Genomic DNA, 19,460 nt, shown 5'->3' with positions numbered 1-19,460 from the left:
TAGTAATAGTGAACACGAATCTAATCACAATTATCGGTAGCCAATGACAAATTAATCCATTGCACTTTCCATAAAATCAACTATAGAAACTAGTGAGTCAAACCTAAACAGAAGTCTCTTTTATTATTGAATCTAGTTATCTTCAATTTCCTTAGTTGCTAGTTGTTTTTTTTTGTTTAAGTATTAGTTAATTGGTAAGTTTCTAGTCTTGCAAAACTAGAGAAAACCCCTTCTTTTTTATTATTTGTTTTAATTAGGTAATTTTAGTATTTAATTTAGTTGTTACCGTTCCTGTGTTTGATACCCTGCTTGCTTGAACTATATTGCTAACGATAGGTACACTACCTTTCGTGTGTTTATTTGTGTTTGAAGTAGTAGGATTAAACTAGTGCATTTAACACACATCAAGTTTTTGGCGCCGTTGTCGGGGACATTTTTAATTAGTTATCTTAATTGATAGAGTTATCGATCCTTTGTGTAAGATTTTTCTTGCACAAAGTTACCATCTTAGTTAATTAGTTATCTAGTTTTAGTTATTTAATAATCTATTTAGTTTTTGAAGTTTTCTGTTGAACTCGTCGAGTCCAGTCGAACTGACTTGATGAGTCCCTCGTAAATTTTTCAATTTCGTTTTATTTCATTTTTGTTCTTTTTACGCGTGTTTTCTTGTTTCTTTTAGGTATTTTATGACCCGAGGATCGAACTCATCTTTGGTACCACCTCTTGAAAATCCGGAATCATCTTTAAGGAAAGACAAGGATAAGACCGTTGAAGAGACTAACCTGCCAAAGAAATCACCTTTCAAGGACCTTAAATCGGTCTTTGGAAAGAAGAAAAGCAAGAAAGTGGGTGAGTCTAGCAGTCAAAAGAGCGAGGGAAGCAAGCTTGAGAGTTTTGAACAAGATCCAATTCCAAAAGAAACCGAATACGAAACCGAAACATAAACCGAAGAAGAAAGCGACCAAGAAGGCGAACCCGATAACACTATGGCTAACATTGCTGATATCACCATGGGCGAATACAAGAAGAGGATACGTGATGATACCGGGTCGGGAATCGTGCAGCCCGCGATTCCAGCAACTGCTACCTTCGAGCTAAAAGGCGACATACTCGCTCAACTCAAGGACATCACATTCTACGGGAAAGATCACGAAGACGCATACAAGCATATCGACGAGGTCAACGACATAGCCGACTACTTCAACATTCATAATGAGCCTCACGAGACTGTTCTGCTTCGTATGTTATCGGTAACATTTAAGGGAGCCGCGAAAGATTGGCTAAAATCACTCCCTCCAGGGTCCATCACCACATGGGCCAAAATGCGTGAAGAGTTCATTGACCAATTTTTCCCTCCTTCAAAAATAGCAAAATTGAAGAAAGCCATTACCAATTTCGAGAAACAACCGGGCGAGTCACTATATGAGGCGTGGGAGAGATACAAAATCTTGTTGAGGAATTGCCCCCATAATGACTTGAACATTCAACAATAAGTCTCCATTTTCTATGATGGAGTAAATGTTACAACAAGGCAGTTCCTTGACTCCCAAGGACCACTCACGAAGAAGAACCCCGCAGTCATAAAGGAGCTAATTGAAGAATTCTCTAAGAACTCTAGGGAATATCATAATTCAAGGAATGATTTGACTCGAGGGGCGGTGAACTCGGTGTCGGACAATATAGAGACAGTGATGGCAAAATTGGATAGCTTAGACAAAAGAATGACAAAGATGGATCAATCCATCCATGCCATCTGGGTGGTATGTGACAATTGTAGTGGGCCTCACCTTACTTAGGATTGTGATCTAGATGAGTAGGGATGAGCAGTTTGTCCCAAATCTCGATCCCGTACCGGTACCGTACCGGAACCGGTACCGAACCGTACCGAATTTAAAAATATGGGATGGTACTTGGTACTCCAAATACATGAAATTCGGGAATCGGTACCACCGGTACCGGTACTAGTACCGAAAACCGGTACCATTCCCGGTACCGGTACCGGTGATGTTAATTCGGTTCGGTACTCGGGATTGACTTTTGACCAAATTCGGTTTTCTGGAAATCGGGAACGGTACGGGTCGGTACCGGTTCCGTCCCACGCTCATCCCTATAGATGAGAATGGGAACCAGAAAGTACAAGTATGTTATTCAAGTGGCGATAAATATGACGAGGATTGGAGAAATCCGAGAAAGGAGTGGTTACCATATGATGAATACAAAAACGCAAAGGGGGAAAAATACAAGATGATGACAAGAGGTTTTTATCAAAAGGAGGAGCCGATGCAAGATAAAAAGATGGACTTTGAAGACATGCTCACAAGATTTGCAGCTGCATCTGAAAAGAGACACAATGAAACTGATGCTGCAATTAGGGAACAACAAGCCATGATGAAAGAGCAACAATCATTGATGAGAAATCAGCAAGCCTCTATACTAAACATTGAAAAACAGTTTGGCCAACTTGCACTACAAATCAATCAAAGAACACCGAGCGAACTTCCAAGCAATACCGAGAAAAATCCGAGAGGTGCTCACATTAACATTGTGACGACTAGAAGTGGGAAAATAATTACCCCTCTGACACCTATAATGAATGATGATACAAGAGAGGTGTTGGAGAAGCAGAAAGAAGACCCGAAATCCTAGTCAGTCGACCCGACTCGTCGAGTCGGGGAGAAGGACTCGACGACTCCACAGGAAGAAAAGAAAAATGATCCTCCTTTGAAACCATATCAACCTCCATTTCCATTTCCAAGTTGGGCAAGACGAGAAAAGTAGAATGAAGATTATCAAAAGTTCATGGAACACATCAAAGCCCTCCAAATCAACATTCCTTTCATAGAAGCGGTTGTACAAATGCCCAAGTACGCAAAATTCCTAAAAGAGCTACTCACTAATCGAAATAAGTTGGAAGAGGTGTCCAAGGTGGTGCTTAATGAGAATTGTTCAGCTGTAATGTTGAACAAATTACCAAAGAAGATGGGGGACCCGGGTAACTTAACTTTGCCATGCCAATTTGGAAACTTAGCTACAAGTTATGCATTGGCGGATTCGGGGGCAAGTGTCAATCTTATGTCATATTCTTTCTTTAAAAATGTTAGGGTGAAAAGTCATGCTTGGATGTGGATTCTTAGGCTTACTCTCTTGTATGTGTAAATGAGTTGTCTTTCCTATAAATAGGAAGTGAGTGACATTCATATTTAGAAATGATCATTTTGGAGTGTTAGACTAGAGAGAGAAATTTGTACAAACCCATTTGTATATCCTTTGTAGATCTAATATGAGCTAAAACAGATTTATTTACTCGTTATGTTCTTGAGTTTACATGATGATTCACTAGATCTTTTCTTATTCCGCACATGCCATCATAATCAACACCACTACAATTGGTATCAGAGCGGGTGTTCTTGATTTGATCAAGAATTGATCCATGGTGGCTTTCTAGATTTGGTGATTCTTCGTTTTTGATCTTTGATCTTTGTGTTTTAGAGAGTTTTTGGATTCTAGAAATCGAATTTATCTTTGATTCTATTCAAAATTCGATTTTCTTCACTAGAATTGAAGTGATTTTTACTTTCTCTCTCTAGAAAACCCATTCAAAATCACTTTCTCTCTCTAGAAAATTTCAAGTTCTTGTGATCATGGTGGATTTTCCGTATGATTCTTGGATTGTGATCGTTGAAGATATCAAATACAAAGTCAATTAAGATCAATTTTATGGGTTGGTGTTAAGCAAATTGATTTCATGGGGTAATATGGTTTCTTATGGAGATTTGAAGGATGATAATGGAAGCTTGATTTTTCAACCACTTTGTAAGATTGTATGGTTGAATAAAATTGCCTTGTCCATATTAGTCTGTAGTAGAAATCAAAAGGAATGAGAAGAAAGAGATTTTTTTAATAAGAAATACATTTCTCTAATTGAAAACCCAAATGATCTTCGTGCTCTTAAGTTTGTTGAAGTTCAAGACAATGGAGTTCAATGTTATGTTCTTAATGTTCTTGAAGTTCATGACAAGAAGATTCAAGTTGATTCTCATGAAGATTCAAAAGTTTTTTGCTCGATTGGAGTTCAAACCGATGATATTTTGTGTTCTTGTGATTCGTTTGAAGGAATGATTCCTTATCGGAAGCCGGTGATCCAAGAAATTCTCAAGTATCAAACTCTAAAAGATTTGATTCAAACTCATAAAGTTGAAGTTGTGGGAAGTGGGTTTGTTCATGAAATCAAATCTTCAAGATGCAAAAAGATGAGAAAGAAAAAGAAAAAGAAGATCAAACGTAAAAACAAGCGGGTTTACTCACAAAAATCGTCAAATGTTGTTGTGAATCCGAAATACATGAAGCAAATTTGGGTTCCAAAGCAACAATCACCAAGTGTTGCATTGAATTTAAAGTTAAAACCCAAAAGTGTTGATGGTTCTTATGAAGATGTTCTTAGATCGACGAAGAACACGAAGAACGAGTTGTACAACACGCATCGTGGGTGGTACAATGTTCAAATTGGAGATTTTCTCGTTCCGACAAAAGAACCAAGATCTTGTAAATTTGATTCATTCGTTGCAAATGGAACTCGGATCGTCAAAAAGGTATCACAAATTCTCAAATGGATTCCAAAACGTCCATGATTTCGATTCGTACTTTTCGTGTTTAATTTTTGATCGATTTACCTCATTGGATCAAATCCGTTTCAACCCCATTGATTGATCCAATTAATTTTTTTTAGATCAAATCTCAAATCAAAATCATTTTCTACAAGTCAATTACTGTTCATACAGCCCAATCCAATAGTTATTTTTGTTCATCCTATTCATTGAGCCCAATTCGTCCTGTTATTGTTCATAATCATTAAAGGCTATATGTTTTCAGATCCGATGCTCGATATTTTCATTTGATTATCTTTTGTACATCGATTTCTCAGTATTTCTTTGATGATTAGAATCTCTTTATCGATCATTGAATTAATTCAGAATATTGATTAGTTCATCAACATTGAACTCTCGATTTCTTTGAATTTCTGATTCTTTCAATGTTTCAACGTGTTGTTCGATTTCAGTTGGTTGATTTCTAAATTGGAGTCAAAATTAAATTTTTCATTATTTACTTCTTTTCATCAATCGAAAAACTTTACCTCACAATTGAGTCGATGATGATGATATTGAGTTCCAGATTACGATTGATTGAATTTCGCCTAGCGGTATGTGTTTGTATCTGTTCGACTTTGAAAGGTCAATCAATAAAGTCAAAGGTGATTTTGACTATATTGGTCATTGATTTGACTCGTGTGAAATCGAACGTGGACTAGTGACTACAAAGTCGGACTAATGGTGTAATTGATAGTCGAAATTCATTTCGACTGGTGTTGAAGGTTTGGAGTCGATGATTCAGTTTTGGAACAGGGATGTGAAATCGAATGAGTTTAACGAAAGGTCGATTTTGTGAGGAGTTTAGTTTTGATGTGTCGATATCTAAACTGGAATCGATGGTTTGGGGACGAACAAACCTGGAATTGAGAACTGTTGGAATCGAGTGGCTTGATATCAATGATTAAAAGTCGATAGTCGTGAATTGGGAACGAGTCATGAATGATCATCTGTAATCTAATTTCGAAAGTTATGGGTTAGATTTCGATGGATCGAATGGGTTGCTATTGATTTTGGAATGAATAACGAAAGATTGAGTTTGATTTGTTGTTACTGTTTTGATAACGAAGAGTCGATGTTGGTTTGGTGATTTGGAGTCGACTGGGAAGTTGATTTTGTATGAGGAGAACGAATGATGTGAATTCGTTATTGGGAACGATTGGTAACGAAGCGATGGCAATTGATTTGGTTTGAAATATAAAAACGAAGCCTTGTTGGGTTGATGTGCGAATGGTTCATGTATTGTCGATGAGTTGGTTTGTTGTGTGATTCGATGGAATTGATTTTAGAAGTCAACGTTTTGAAGTCTGATATATCGATGGCTGGTTGACGAAGAATTGATATTTGAATATCAATTGTTGATCTTGACTCGAGTACTGGGAAGGTTGTCAAAGCTTAGCGACTGAATTCGATTTTGGTTTCCCAAAAGCGAAGAATGAATGAATATGGTCGATGCTTGATAACAAATCAATATGGTCGACTAGAGAAGGGAAGGACCTTTGTTTTGATGTCGATTAACGAAGACTAGGGATTCACGCTTCGTTATCATGGATCATACAATTCGTTAACAAAGCCCTCTCACTAAAAAGCGAAGCGTGAAGATGTAAAAGGAGACTTCGTTACCTATTTAACGAAGTGAAGAAGAAGAAAACACAAATTTTTGAAATTGGTCCCTCAACTTTTAACGAAGTGGCAGAAAAGGTCCAACTTTGACATTGGAGTAAAAATTTGTGAAGAATGGCAGAATTTCTCATTTAGCCCCTGCAGTTTTGAAAAGTTGGCAGAAAATACCCAACTTCGAAATTGGGCTAATTTTCTGAGAAATTGAAGAATGTTCATTTCTGGTCCATGTAGTTTGTGCGAATTAACATTTTCTACCCAGTTTCGCAAATGGGGGAGAATTTCGCATACTTGGCTGTTTTTGGCGCAACGGGTCCCTGCAGAATCCAGAAAGTGACATTTTACCCGAATTTTTGAAAATATTGCAACTTTCACCGAAAAAGTCAAAATTTTTCATGAATTTGGAAATTTTTTGAGGCTTTTTCGTGATTGTTTTTCCGTGCAAGTTTTTCGGGAGTTTCATTTTTGGTACACATCATGGGGGAGTATTGTATCGTTCATTCCTCGGGCGCTTCTCACCCTTAATGGGTTTTATAATCATTTTTTGATTATAAAAATGGGGAGAATGATGGGTATTCGAAGCGGGTTTTTCGGGTAGTCATTGCGGATTTTGAAGACCGGTGATAATTCGAGGGGGAGTTTGGTCTTAATCGCGCGAGCTCATTGGATATTGAAGCCGGGACATCTAATCCTAACTTTGAGGGGGAGAATGTTAGGATGCAAAGTCATTCTTGGATGTGGATTCTTAGGCTTACTCTCTTGTATGTGTAAATGAGTTGTCTTTCCTATAAATAGGAAGTGAGTGACACTCATATTTAGAAATGATCATTTTGGAGTGTTAGACTAGAGAGAGAAATTTATACAAACCCATTTGTATATCCTTTCTAGATCTAATATGAGCTAAAATAGATTTATTTACTCCTTGTGTTCTTGAGTTTACATGATGATTCACTAGATCTTTTCTTATTCAGCACATGCCATCATAATCAACACCACTACAAAAAAGTTGAACCTTCCGGAGCCGAAACCAATCTGTATGGCAATACATTTAGCAAACAAGATGGTGACTTTTCCAAAGAGAATATGTGAGGACTTATTGGTAAAATTTGATAAATTTTTATTCCCCGCGGATTTCATAGTCCTAGGTATGGAAGAAGATCACCAAGTCCTGATCATTCTTGGAAGACCTTTCCTAAATACCGCAAGTGTCATAGTAGGCATGAGAGAATCCAACCTTACCCTCCGGGTGGGAGAAGAGTCAGTCACATTTGGCATTGATCGAGCAATGAAACATTCCAGGTATAGTGATGACACGACCTTCTCGGTGGACGTTTTCGATGAGCTAATGGAAGAATTAAAAGAAGACGAGTCAAGCAAATCTACATACGCACTTGAAGATGACTTTGATGCTGAAAGGGACCTGCAAGAGATAGAGAGAATGCTTGAAGAATCTGAATACAAAGAAATAATCAGGAGCTCTGAAAAGCTGACTCGCCGAGTCACAGTCACCGAATCGACGAGTCCATCAGAAAAATCGCAATCAGTCGAATATTTTAGCATGGACTCGACGAGTCCCTCTATGGACTCGATGTGTTCAGTGTATAGAACACTGATTTAGAGCTGAAAACCTTACCTAAACATTTGGAATACGCATTTCTCGAAGAAGGTAATCAAAAGCATGTTATTATTTCTTCCGGCCTCACCAAGGCTGAAAAAGAAGAGTTAGTACAAGTTCTAAAGATAATAAAAAACTCCATCGCATGTAAAATCACCGATATAAAAGGAATAAATCCTTCCTATTGTTCTCATAAAATAATTCTTGAAGAAGGTGCAAAGTCGGTTGTTCAACACCAAAGGCGTTTAAACCCAAACATGCAAGAGGTGGTAAAGAAAGAAGTTGTTAAACTTTTAGATGCGGAAATTATTTACTTCATTTCCGATAGCCCATGGGTTAGTCCCGTTCAAGTGGTGCCAAAGAAAGGGGGAATAACGGTTGTGAAAAATGAGAAGAACGAACTTCTACCAACACGAACCGTAACCGGGTGTCGTATTTGCATCGACTATCGGAAGCTCAATGATGCTACATGCAAGGATCACTTTCTGCTACCATTCATCGATCAAATGTTTGAAAGGCTATCCGGACATCTTTACTATTGTTTTCTTGATGGTTTCTCGGGGTACTTCCAAATTCCTATTGACCTACAAGATCAAGAAAAAACCAATTTTACTTGCCCAAGTGGGACATTCGCATATAGACACATGCCTTTTGGGTTATGAAATGCATCGACTACCTTCCAAAGATGTATGACGGCTATCTTCCACGACATGATCGAGAAATTTATGGAGGTTTTCATGGATGACTTCTCGGTTTTTGTGTCCTCTTTTGAAGATTGTTTATCTAACTTAGACCTAATGTTGGCAAGATGTGAGTAGACAAATCTAGTTCTAAATTGGGAGAAGTGCCACTTCATGGTAAAGGAAGGGATTGTGTTAGGACACAAGGTTTAAAGATTGGGGATAGAGGTGGAAAAAGCAAAAACTGATACCATAGCCAAATTGCCACCTCCAACTAATTTCAAAGGGGTAAGGAGCTTTCTAGGCCATGCAGGGTTTTACCGACGTTTCATTATAGACTTTTCCAAGATCACGAGGCCATTGACTCAACTTCTTTTGAAGGATGCTCCATTTGATTTTTCTAAAGAATGCAATGAAGCTTTTCAATTATTAAAGGAAAAGTTGAATAGTGCTCCTATCATGATAGCCCCAAATTGGAGTCTTCCTTTTAAATTAATGTATGATGCTAGTGACTATGCGGTGGGAGCTGTTTTGGGACAAAGAACTGACAGACATATTCAGCCTATCTACTATGCAAGTAAGATTTTATACCCCACTCAAGAAAACTACACTACTACCGAGAAGGAGCTACTCGCGGTGGTCTATGCTTTTGATAAATTCCGCCCATATCTAGTTTTGTCAAAAATAATTGTATTTACCGACCATTCTGCCCTCAAGTATCTCTTTGTTAAACAAGATGCTAAACCAAGATTGATACGTTGGGTATTGCTTTTACAAGAATTTGATATTGAAATTAGAGACAAAAAGGGAATGGAAAACGTAGCAGCTGATCATTTATCGCGGTTAGAAAACCCGCACTTGGAAGAATTAGAAGATAACAAGATTGGAGATGATTTTCCCGAAGAGTACCTTATGGTTATAGCAGGTGAAGTACCTTGGTATGCAGATTTAGCAAGTGACTATATTCCAAAGGATTTGACTAGACAACAAATGAAGAAATTCTTTTCTGAAATTAAGTATTACTTTTGGGATGAGCAATACCTCTTTCGAAGCTGCGCCGACGGTATGATAAGAAGATGTGTTTTCGGGAAAGAAAGTCGAGAAATCTTGAGACATTGTCATAGCGGGCCCACCGGAGGACATCATGGAGCACAATACACGGCTAAAAAGGTTTTTGATATGGGTTTTTATTGGCCTACAATTTTTAAAGATGCCGCTCAATACGTTAAGGAGTGTGATTCATGCCAAAGGTCGGGAAATATTTCATCCCGGAATGAGATGCCCCAAAATAGCATTCAAGTTTGTGAAATATTTGATGTATGGGGGATTGAATTTATGGGACCATTCCCAATGTCCAAGGGAAATAATATATATTGGTGGCGGTAGATTATGTGTCCAAAAGGGTGGAAGCACAAGCATTTCCTCCTAATGATGCTCGTGTAGTGGTGTGCTTCCTTAAGAAGTTGTTTTCAAGATTTGGTGTTCCAAAAGCTCTAATTAGTGATCGGGGAGCCCATTTTGCAAATGATCAATTATCTAAGGTGTTACAAAAATATGATGTACACCATAGATTTTCAACATCTTACCATCCACAAACAAGTGGGCAAACCGAAGTTACAAACCGGGCATTGAAGCGAATATTGGAGCGATCGGTTGGAAGCAATAGAAAAGAGTGGTCGGACAAGCTTGATGACGCACTTTGGGCATTTAGAACAACTTTTAAAACACCTATTGGTACTACACCATATAGGTTAGTTTATGGAAAGAATTGCCACGTGCCAGTTGAATTTGAGCATAAGGCATTTTGGGCGTTGAAGTTATGTAATTTTGACCTAACTAAACTTTGTGCTAATCGGTTGATGCATATAAATGCCCTTGAGGAACTTAGAAACGAAGCATACACTAGCTCTTTAATATATAAAGACAATACTAAGAAATGGCATGATGCAAGGTTAAAGGGTAATAAAGAGTTTGAAGAAGGGCAAAAAGTTCTTTTGTACAATTCAAGACTTAAGCTCTTTCCGGGCAAATTGCGCACTCGCTGGTCCGAGCCTTTTACAATCAAACATGTCTATCCATACGGGGTAATTAAGCTATGGATCGATGATGGGTCAAGTTTTAAAGTCAACGGGCATAGGGTCAAGAGATACGAATAGGGAATGCCAAAGGATGAGGGACTAGAAGAAGGATTGCACTTGGAGAAAGCCGCTGCAACGTAGAGCGGGAAGGAGTCCAACTAAAGACTCCTCAAAAAGAAGCGCTTACGGGAGGCAACCTGCCATTTGAGTTTGCTTTCTTTTACCTTTTCCTTTTCGTTTTTCTTTTTAGTTTTCTTTGGTATGTTATTAGGATTGACAGTCTACATCTTCATTTTAGCTTAAAATGATTTCTTGAGGGCAAGCAAAGCTTAAGTGTGGGGTGTGGTGGAATAAATTTAAGTAAAAAAAAATTCAAACAGATTCAATAACTTGACGAGTCCATGAATAGACTCGGTGAGTCCATTTGAGAATTCATGACTTTTCTTCAAAATCAAAAACCTACCCGTCGAGTCAGGCACCTACTCGACGAGTCGACTTTTTAATCGGAAAAAAATAATAATTTTTACACTCTATGAATTAGGGTTTTAACCCTAAAAATAAACTTTATTCATTCCATTAACCACCGCCTACCACTCGACGAGCAAAGTTCTCTCAAGCAAACATCTCCAATCTTCGTGATTCCTTCAATTTCTTATCAAAAGGTAAAATCTTTTACTCCTAATTCTGTTAAAGGTTCGTTTTTTGGTAGAATAATGGCCCTAATTTGTGAAAACCCCGATTTTTGAACTTGACTTGAATTCTAGGGTTTCGATTTTGGTCAAATTAGAGTGTTATAATTGAATTTTTTTGTGAATTAACACTTGAGATACAACCCTAGACAAACCCCTGAAACAAATTTTTCGTTTTGATGGATGATTTGGTCCAAATTGGAAGTGCGACTCGAGTAGTTCCTCTGACTCGCCGAGTCTGTTCATGGACTCGACGAGTCCCTACTGTAGTTTTCCATATTTTATTATTTTTAACGTTTCTATGGTTTTGTGGTTTTGTTTTGTTTTGTGTGATTTTATAGAAAATGTCCAGGAGAAGCCAGAGTTCTGGAAGCAGCCATGGGGATATTCCTTGGTTGAATTTTTCACAAATAAATTCAAAGTCAACATTGGTAAGGGCAAAGAAGAAACTCGAAACATTAAGGAATAAAGAAATTTACATGCCGAACGAGATAAATTGGGAATGGATAGGACAAGTAGGGGTGGAAGAGGAGTTGACTCCATACTTGGTAAAAGCTTTTGCACAAAACGGGGCTTTAGTCACATGTGATGGGTGGAGAAGGTTGTTTAGGATCCAAGAGTCGGTATACCAAGAACTCTGCTGGGAATTCTTTTCTACCATTACCTTCCGAGAGGGTAATGACTACTACAATCCAAATGCCCTCACATTTTGTCTTGGTGGGGAAGTCCGTCAGTGTAGTATCGCGGAGCTAAGTTTGAGAATGGATATTTATGACCAATCTGTGGTCATGTTTGGGGCCTTTGGTACTTTTCTAGACAATTTCCATAGGGATTTACCGGAGGGTAAAGTTGCTTCAACATGGTGGAACACGATAGCAAACAGAGTCTACATTCCTTCGGCAACTTAAGATGGGAGCATACGATCCCCCATTCATCGTTTAATTCACCATTTGATTGCTAGCACCATAAATATACGAAAAGACGATGATAAAGCCCCGACTCTTGATATCTTCTACTTGTGGTGCATTATTATGTCAAATACATTTTGCAATCTACCTTATTGTTTGGCAAAATATTTGGGAGAGGGAGCGGTAAATAATAGGACGACTTCAAAGAGTAATGGTGGAATGTTTGTGACCCTCTTGGCAAGGTCGTATGGTGTGTTGGAGAGAGGAGCCAGAAATATGTTAACTATGGTGCCCACACCTCCGTTTAGTATTATGATTTACAGGAGGGCAAGGATTGTTGAAGATTATAGTTGTGGTCACTTTGCAATCCCGGGTGATGATGCGGTTTTGACGCCCGAGGAACCGGGTAGGCGGGTTAGACTAAGACAAGAAAATGTTCAAGAAGACCCGCCGGTGATCCCGGTTGACGATGAGATACCAATGGATTGGTACAATATGGAAGTAAGAAGGTATCAATATGACCTTGGAGGAAGCATGAATTACAACAATAAGTCACTTGCTCACTTGTTCAATCACTTGAATATTCAACCCATGAACGAGCCCGAATACCCGTATGTGAGGAGTTGGGAAGAGAGGATAAATTCAAGAAAAAATGGAGCCAGGGGGAGCGGAGTTTGACAAAATGATGAAGAAGATGACGTTTAACTATCCTTTTTGGTTTTTATTTTGGTGTGGTTGTTTCAAGACAATTTTTATTTTTCTTGTTTCGGTTCGTTTTTAATTTTTTGATGTGTGAAACTTGTAGTAATTAGGGATTATGTAGGACTTTTAATTGTTTTCCTTTCCTATTTCATATGTTTGTTTTTGGTCTTTTCAGTTTGAGGGTGAGGAATGAATGCAAGAGTATAGAGTCAAGACTAACCATGGAAAAAATCGAGTCTAGGTGAGAGAAATAGAAGTTGTGAGTCCAATTACGAGTCTGACGATTAGAACACTTAAACAATGTCTTTCTATTGAATAAAAATGAAGGGGAAGTGTTACTTGATATTACTCAAACACCCTAGAAACGGACCTGATGGTAGAAGCAATTTTTGTGCATACAACACTAACTCGCCGAGTCCATATACTCAACTTGACGAGTCCAAGTTAAAAAAACCCGACTTTTCTGCCAAACGCGCTACAACTCGGCGAGTCCCTATATGAACTCGATGAGTTGCTCAATCTTCTACTTTCAAGCTCATGATTTAATAAGGGCAATTAGCTATACTTTTGAAGATCATTTCCTGAGAATTTCCAAGAGTTTTTACTGCATACTTAGAGCCGTCAACCACATGAGATTGGACACCCAAGGCATGGATGAGTTGTTCCCATGCCGAAGTCAACTGAAGATGGAGCTTTACATGAAGACGATCAACCTCGCAACTACTATCCCAGGGGAGTTTGTTCCAATTCCCTCTTTATTTTATTGTTTTTTATCATGCATAATATGCAATAGGGACATTGCATAAATTAAGTGTTGGGTAGGGGGTTGGTTACATTTAGTCAAAATTCAGAATCTTGGATTATTATTTTTTTTAAAATTTTTGCATAAAAATTGCTAGGGTTTAATTTAGAAAATTTTGGTGAAAGACATTAGGGTTCATTCTAGTATTATGGTTGTTGATTCTTTGAAGACCCAAATGTTTAGTTGAGCCTATACACGTTATAATGAATTTGTGGCCCCCTTTATTCTAGTGAAATCATGGGACAAAAACATAACCTCGCTTAGTTTGAGCGACGCAACATGTTTAGCATCATGTACTTGAAATGTATCCAGGAAGACTAGTACCTTTAACCAATAATGGTTGATGTTAAGCTCCATTGCGTAAGCATGTAGGGATTGAGTGAAAAAAGTGAGATATTAAAAAAAAGAGGGAAATTACCAAAAAGTTGGAAGAGTTTTGGAGCCATAAGAAAATAAAATTGAAGATCAAAATTCTAAAGAATTCAAAAAGTTGAAGATACCAAAAATCAAACAAAAAGGTGGTGAATTCAAGAAATCAAAGATCAAATGTTAAAGAATGTGAAGAATTCAAAGAGCTCCATTGTGGTAACAAAAGTGTAATTTTTATAGATTATGTTTGCTTGGGTAGTTTAACCAAAAATACCTTGAGGTTAAGAGAGTTTTCTGTGGATGGATTCGGAGGGATGCATAAAATGAGCGTTGTTCAAAAGAAGTGGGTGAGTGTTTATGAGGATTGTAAGTATTTAGAATTGAGGGGGGTCCTTAGGAAAAATTTTAGACACAAATGCATGCGTTGCGGTCTTGGCATAACGACTGGGTTTGATTAGGACTGTTTTATGTGATATTAGTGTGTTAAAATTCAGTTTTGCTTGGGGGCAAGCAAAAGTCAAGTGTGGGGTATTTTGATATGTGCATATTTAGTTACATATTTTGTCTAAAACATTAATACTTTTTGGCTAATTTGTTCTAATTATTTAACAAAAGGTACTTAATTGTGTTTAAATTGTATTTGCAGCCTAAAAGACATGCTCGAGTTAAAAAGGAAGCGGGAATAGAAAACGGAAGCTCGGGGAACAAACAAAGAAGAAAATGAGGCTAAAAGAATGAAGAACTCGACGAGTTGGATGTCTACTCGTCGAGTAGACACGAATCTTCGCGAAGACTTAAAGACTTGCTATACACGGATTCTTAGTGATGGACTCGCGGAGTCAGTCACTGGAATCGACGAGTCGCCCCTGTTTTAAGAACATTATAAATAAGACATAGTAATCTGAAACAAAAACCTCTTCTGGATACCTTTGGCGACTCAACTGCGATTGAAGGGTTATTGAAGCTCTAGAGTTCGAAGATTTCACCCTAGATTTCAATTCGAAAGTGATTAAAGGCAACAAATACTCTCTTCTTCTTAATCTATTGAACAAAACCATGTTTTTACTTCTAGATTTCGTTTTTGAGTTATTATTTGCTGTAATTATGAGATAAAACTCGTATCTTCTGTTTAGGGTAGATTAGCTTGTTAATATAGATTGATTTTATGGTGTGGATTATTTGATTTGGTGAAAACTGTTTTGCTAATCTTGTAATCGATCCTTATGTGTTGAAAATAAATGTTTTTCTATTAATTACCAAGTATATTAAGTTGCATGAACATCCTCTTAATTACTTGCTTCATATGATTTATGTGAAAACAACATTATATGCCTAGTATTAGTGAATATGAACCTAGGATTAATAGAAAACATGTAAGTTAATGTGTAAGCTTCTATGATGAACAACCATACAAGATGTTGATTAAATTAGTCATTTAATTAGCTAAACTACAAGTCTTACTTAACCCGAATCAAAATACTAGGAAATTCATTAGTTTAACCAATTGGCCACTGTTTAAATTAATCTGTTTTCTAAGGATTAGTAATAGTGAACACGAATCTAATCACAATTATCGGTAGCCAATGACAAAATAATCCATTGCACTTTCCATAAAATCAACTATAGAAACAAGTGAGTCAAACCTAAACAGAAGTCTCTTTTATTATTGAATCTAGTTATCTTCAATTTCCTTAGTTGCTAGTTGTTTTTTTTTTTGTTTAAGTATTAGTTAATTGGTAAGTTTCTAGTCTTGCAAAACTAGAGAAAACCCCTTCTTTTTATTATTTGTTTTAATTAGGTAATTTTAGTATTTAATTTAGCTGTTACCGTTCCTGTGTTCAATATCCTGCTTGCTTGAACTATATTGCTAACGATAGGTACACTGCTTTTCGTGTGTTTACGTCCATGCATGACATCTAGGGCTTAAATGCCAAACCAAGATCTATAGAGGGTTTGATGCATGAAAGCTGGCCAATAGCTTGATAAAGCTTGAATCTTTAGGCCCAAGGGACCTCACATTGTCTAGATCTGAAGTCTCAGCTCCATGGCAATCTCAAACAACTTAAGGACCCAAAGAAAGGATGGAAATGGCCCTAAACTACCTAATGATGAGATCTAGCTAAACAATGATCAAGGTGAAAGCTTTTTACCTCCAAAAAGCAACTAGCACTGAAAGGACACCGGATCCAGAGGCTTCTTCTCGTCCAAGTCTTTTTTCTCTTCAATCCCCTTTCAAAAATGCACTAGAACACAAAATCTTAGCCTCTCTCTCTCTCTCTCTCTCTCTCTCTCTTACACACACACAACGACTACAACTCGTTTAGGGTTTCTCTCGGTGTGTCAAAATGATCAGGGAGGCGGAAATGAAGGCTGAAGGTCCTTCAAATAGGACACAAACCCTTAAAATTAGGGTTTTCACACTCAGCTCCTACTCGTCGAATTGGGGTCCACCAACTCGTCGATTAGACTACAAAAATCATGCGACCATTTATCTCTCCACTCGGCGAGTTGGGGCTTCCAACTCGTCGAGTTGCTTTGACAACATGAATGTAAATTAATTAAATTTTATACCTCGGAGTCAGGATGTTACAATTCTCCCCCACTAGAATCAGACTTCGCCCTCGAAGTCATCCTCCGGAAACAACTCTGGGTACTGCTCCCGCATCTCAGACTCCGGCTCCCAAGTCCACTCGGATCCCTTCCGATGTTGCCACTGGACCTGTACCAAAGGCATCTCTTTATTCCTCAAGACCTTCACCTTCCAATCCAAGATCGCTATCGACTTCTCAATGTAATCAGGCTATCGTCAATCAGAATGTCCTCCAAAGGGACCACTGCCGTCTCATCGGCTACACACTTCCTTAGTTGGGACACATGGAAGGTGTTATGAATCTGGCTCAACTCTGTAGGCAGCTCTAACCGATAAGCTACCTTACCCACTCGCGTGACCACTCTGAATGGACTGATGTATCTAGGGCCCAACTTGCCCTGCTTCCTGAACCGTATCACCCTTTCCACGGGGATACCTTCAGGAGGGCAAAATCGCCGACCTGGAACTCTAGCTATAAACGTCGCCGGTCTGTGTAACTCTTCTGACGACTATGGGCCGTCAGTAGCCTCTGTCTGACCTGCTGGAAATGCTCTATCGTCTTAAGCACTATCTCAGTGCTCCCCATCACTCTCTGCCCTACCTCTCCCCAACAGATGGGAGTCCAGCACCTCCTCCCGTATAAAATATCAAAAGGAGGCATACCTATTGGATTAGGTGTCTAAGCCCATAACTATAATTGGTATATACTTGACCCGAGAGTAGCATGGTCCATTTGGGTTGCATTTCACCAGAACAATCTAATAGGAAGGACGTTTTAGAGGTTGTTTATGATTTGCTAATATATTATAAGTATAATATATTTAGAAATCATATAATTTAATTAGTATTGATCAAGAGTTAATTTGGAATTAATTTAGTGATCACAAGAGGATAATTAAATTAATGGGGACTAATTATGTAACTTAGTTATATATATGGTTTGGGCTTATGATACATGATGGACTAAGTTTATGGATGAATCCATAAAGAGTTGGTTCATATGGATCATGGATCATGGATAATAAGCCCAAGGGTATGGATTAGGGTTTAACCATGACCCGTAGTATTATACCATATATATGTTACCCTATAGCTAAAATCGGTTAATACATATGTTCTAAGAGTTCATAGTAGTCGATTTTGTGTGCAAGAAACTCTCTCTCAAGTCCTCCATTGTTGGTGGTGTTTTGTAAAGCATTTGAGGCATCACATTAGAGGTGCTAAGCTTTTAAAGGCCAAAGTTAATTAGCTACAACAAGAGGTAAAGTTTCTAACCATTTGTATTGTTCAATTGTCAATTGCATGCAAGTTAGGATATGTATGCTTTGGAAAATGAAATGCATGTATAATTTGAGAAAACATAGATACAAAGCATCTAGGGTTGCATGTGCACCATAGGAGTGTTATAGTGCTCAAAACCCTTTAGTGGTATCAGAGTCTTGGATTGTTTTCTGTTATACTTGATGCTTATTAATTTTTAAAGTTGAAAAAATCGATTTTCTGGCCTCTGACTGATGAAATCGCCGAGTCTACTGGCTGACTCGACGAGTCCATTTAGTAAAATGGCAACTCGATGAGTCAGGATCATGCACTCGTCGAGTTGATGGCTCTGGTTGCAGAATTTTGAGTTTTTGGGCAGAATTGGATTAGGATGATTACCACAAACTATTTTTTGAAACATAAAATTTGTTTTCTTGATATGATAGTGATTATGCTCACCCAATTAAAAGATAATTCTCAAAATTTCAAGATTTGTATTAGTTTATATGATTAGGCTAATTTCTTGCAAATTGTTGATATGAATTATCTTGACTTATGAGTTTAACATGATCATAGATAAATTATTTGATTATTCTATTAATTAAAATGTTGATCTAAATGCCTTTAATGAATCCCATAACTTGTCCTCAAGTTATGGAAAATGAAAAGTATCATTTTTAAAAGTCATTAAACTCATAAGTTATGGAAATGAAAAGTTTTGAAGAGTTTCAAAACTTGCCCTCAAGTTTTGGAAAATGTAAAGTCACACTTATGAACACTTTAATTCCAAACCCTAGAATTTTAAAAGTTTAAAATTCAACCCTTATACTATTATAATATTAAAAGTTTAATAATTATATATATGTATAAGACAAGTCAGTCTTACCATTAGTAGACCTCATTCACGAAGCCGGTCTATAAGGGGGTATAAGGTTACTGCCTATAAAATGATGGTTTAATGGGTGTTCACTCTCACCCACGCTTCCTTGACTGGTGGAGGGTCGTTAGTCGAACGGGTAGGATAGGACATTAATTCTCGTTAAAAGTATAATGATAATTATAAAGTAACTAAATGTTTTATTAAATTCCCAATGTTAGTTACTTTAGGAAAAATGTGAAATTGATGCTAATCCATGAAATTGCACTTTGCACATTGCTAAGTCGTTAATGGAGCATGTGCGGTTAACCGGCACATTAATTTGCACTAGTAAGGGTGGCAAAGGGTAGCTTGATGTTTGTCATAGATCAGTGGAGCGTGTTTGGTTAATCGGCACATTGATTAGCTGATAAATGACATCGAGTGTACCAAGCACATTTGCATGGTTATTCACACCTTGTTTGTGATCCTCGGTATCCCCTGTCACAAACTTGAAGGGAATAATCGAGATTTAAACATGCCATTGAAAAGTTCAATGAATCTCAAAAGAATCTAGGAATTTCAACCCAATTAAAACTTAATAATCAATTTCCTTTTTCATGGTGGAAATTGGTAAATCGTCATTTA

At 37.7% G+C, this 19,460-nt stretch overlaps 1 non-coding gene across 1 annotated transcript; it reads right to left on the bottom strand.

Moving 5' to 3' along the window:
* Positions 1 to 1,370: 1,370 nt before the first annotated feature.
* Positions 1,371 to 1,477, bottom strand: LOC145110526 (small nucleolar RNA R71). The gene has a single exon (XR_013709904.1). It is a non-coding gene; the product is annotated as a small nucleolar RNA R71 (small nucleolar RNA).
* Positions 1,478 to 19,460: the final 17,983 nt, after the last annotated feature.

Source organism: Lactuca virosa, chromosome 4, assembly GCF_052849685.1.
Source record: "Lactuca virosa cultivar CGN04683 chromosome 4, Lactuca_virosa_CGN04683_v6, whole genome shotgun sequence".
Lineage (NCBI taxonomy): Eukaryota > Viridiplantae > Streptophyta > Magnoliopsida > Asterales > Asteraceae > Lactuca > Lactuca virosa.
The sequence above is the reverse complement of the archived record's forward strand: the minus strand, read 5'-3'. Positions and strand labels throughout refer to the sequence as shown.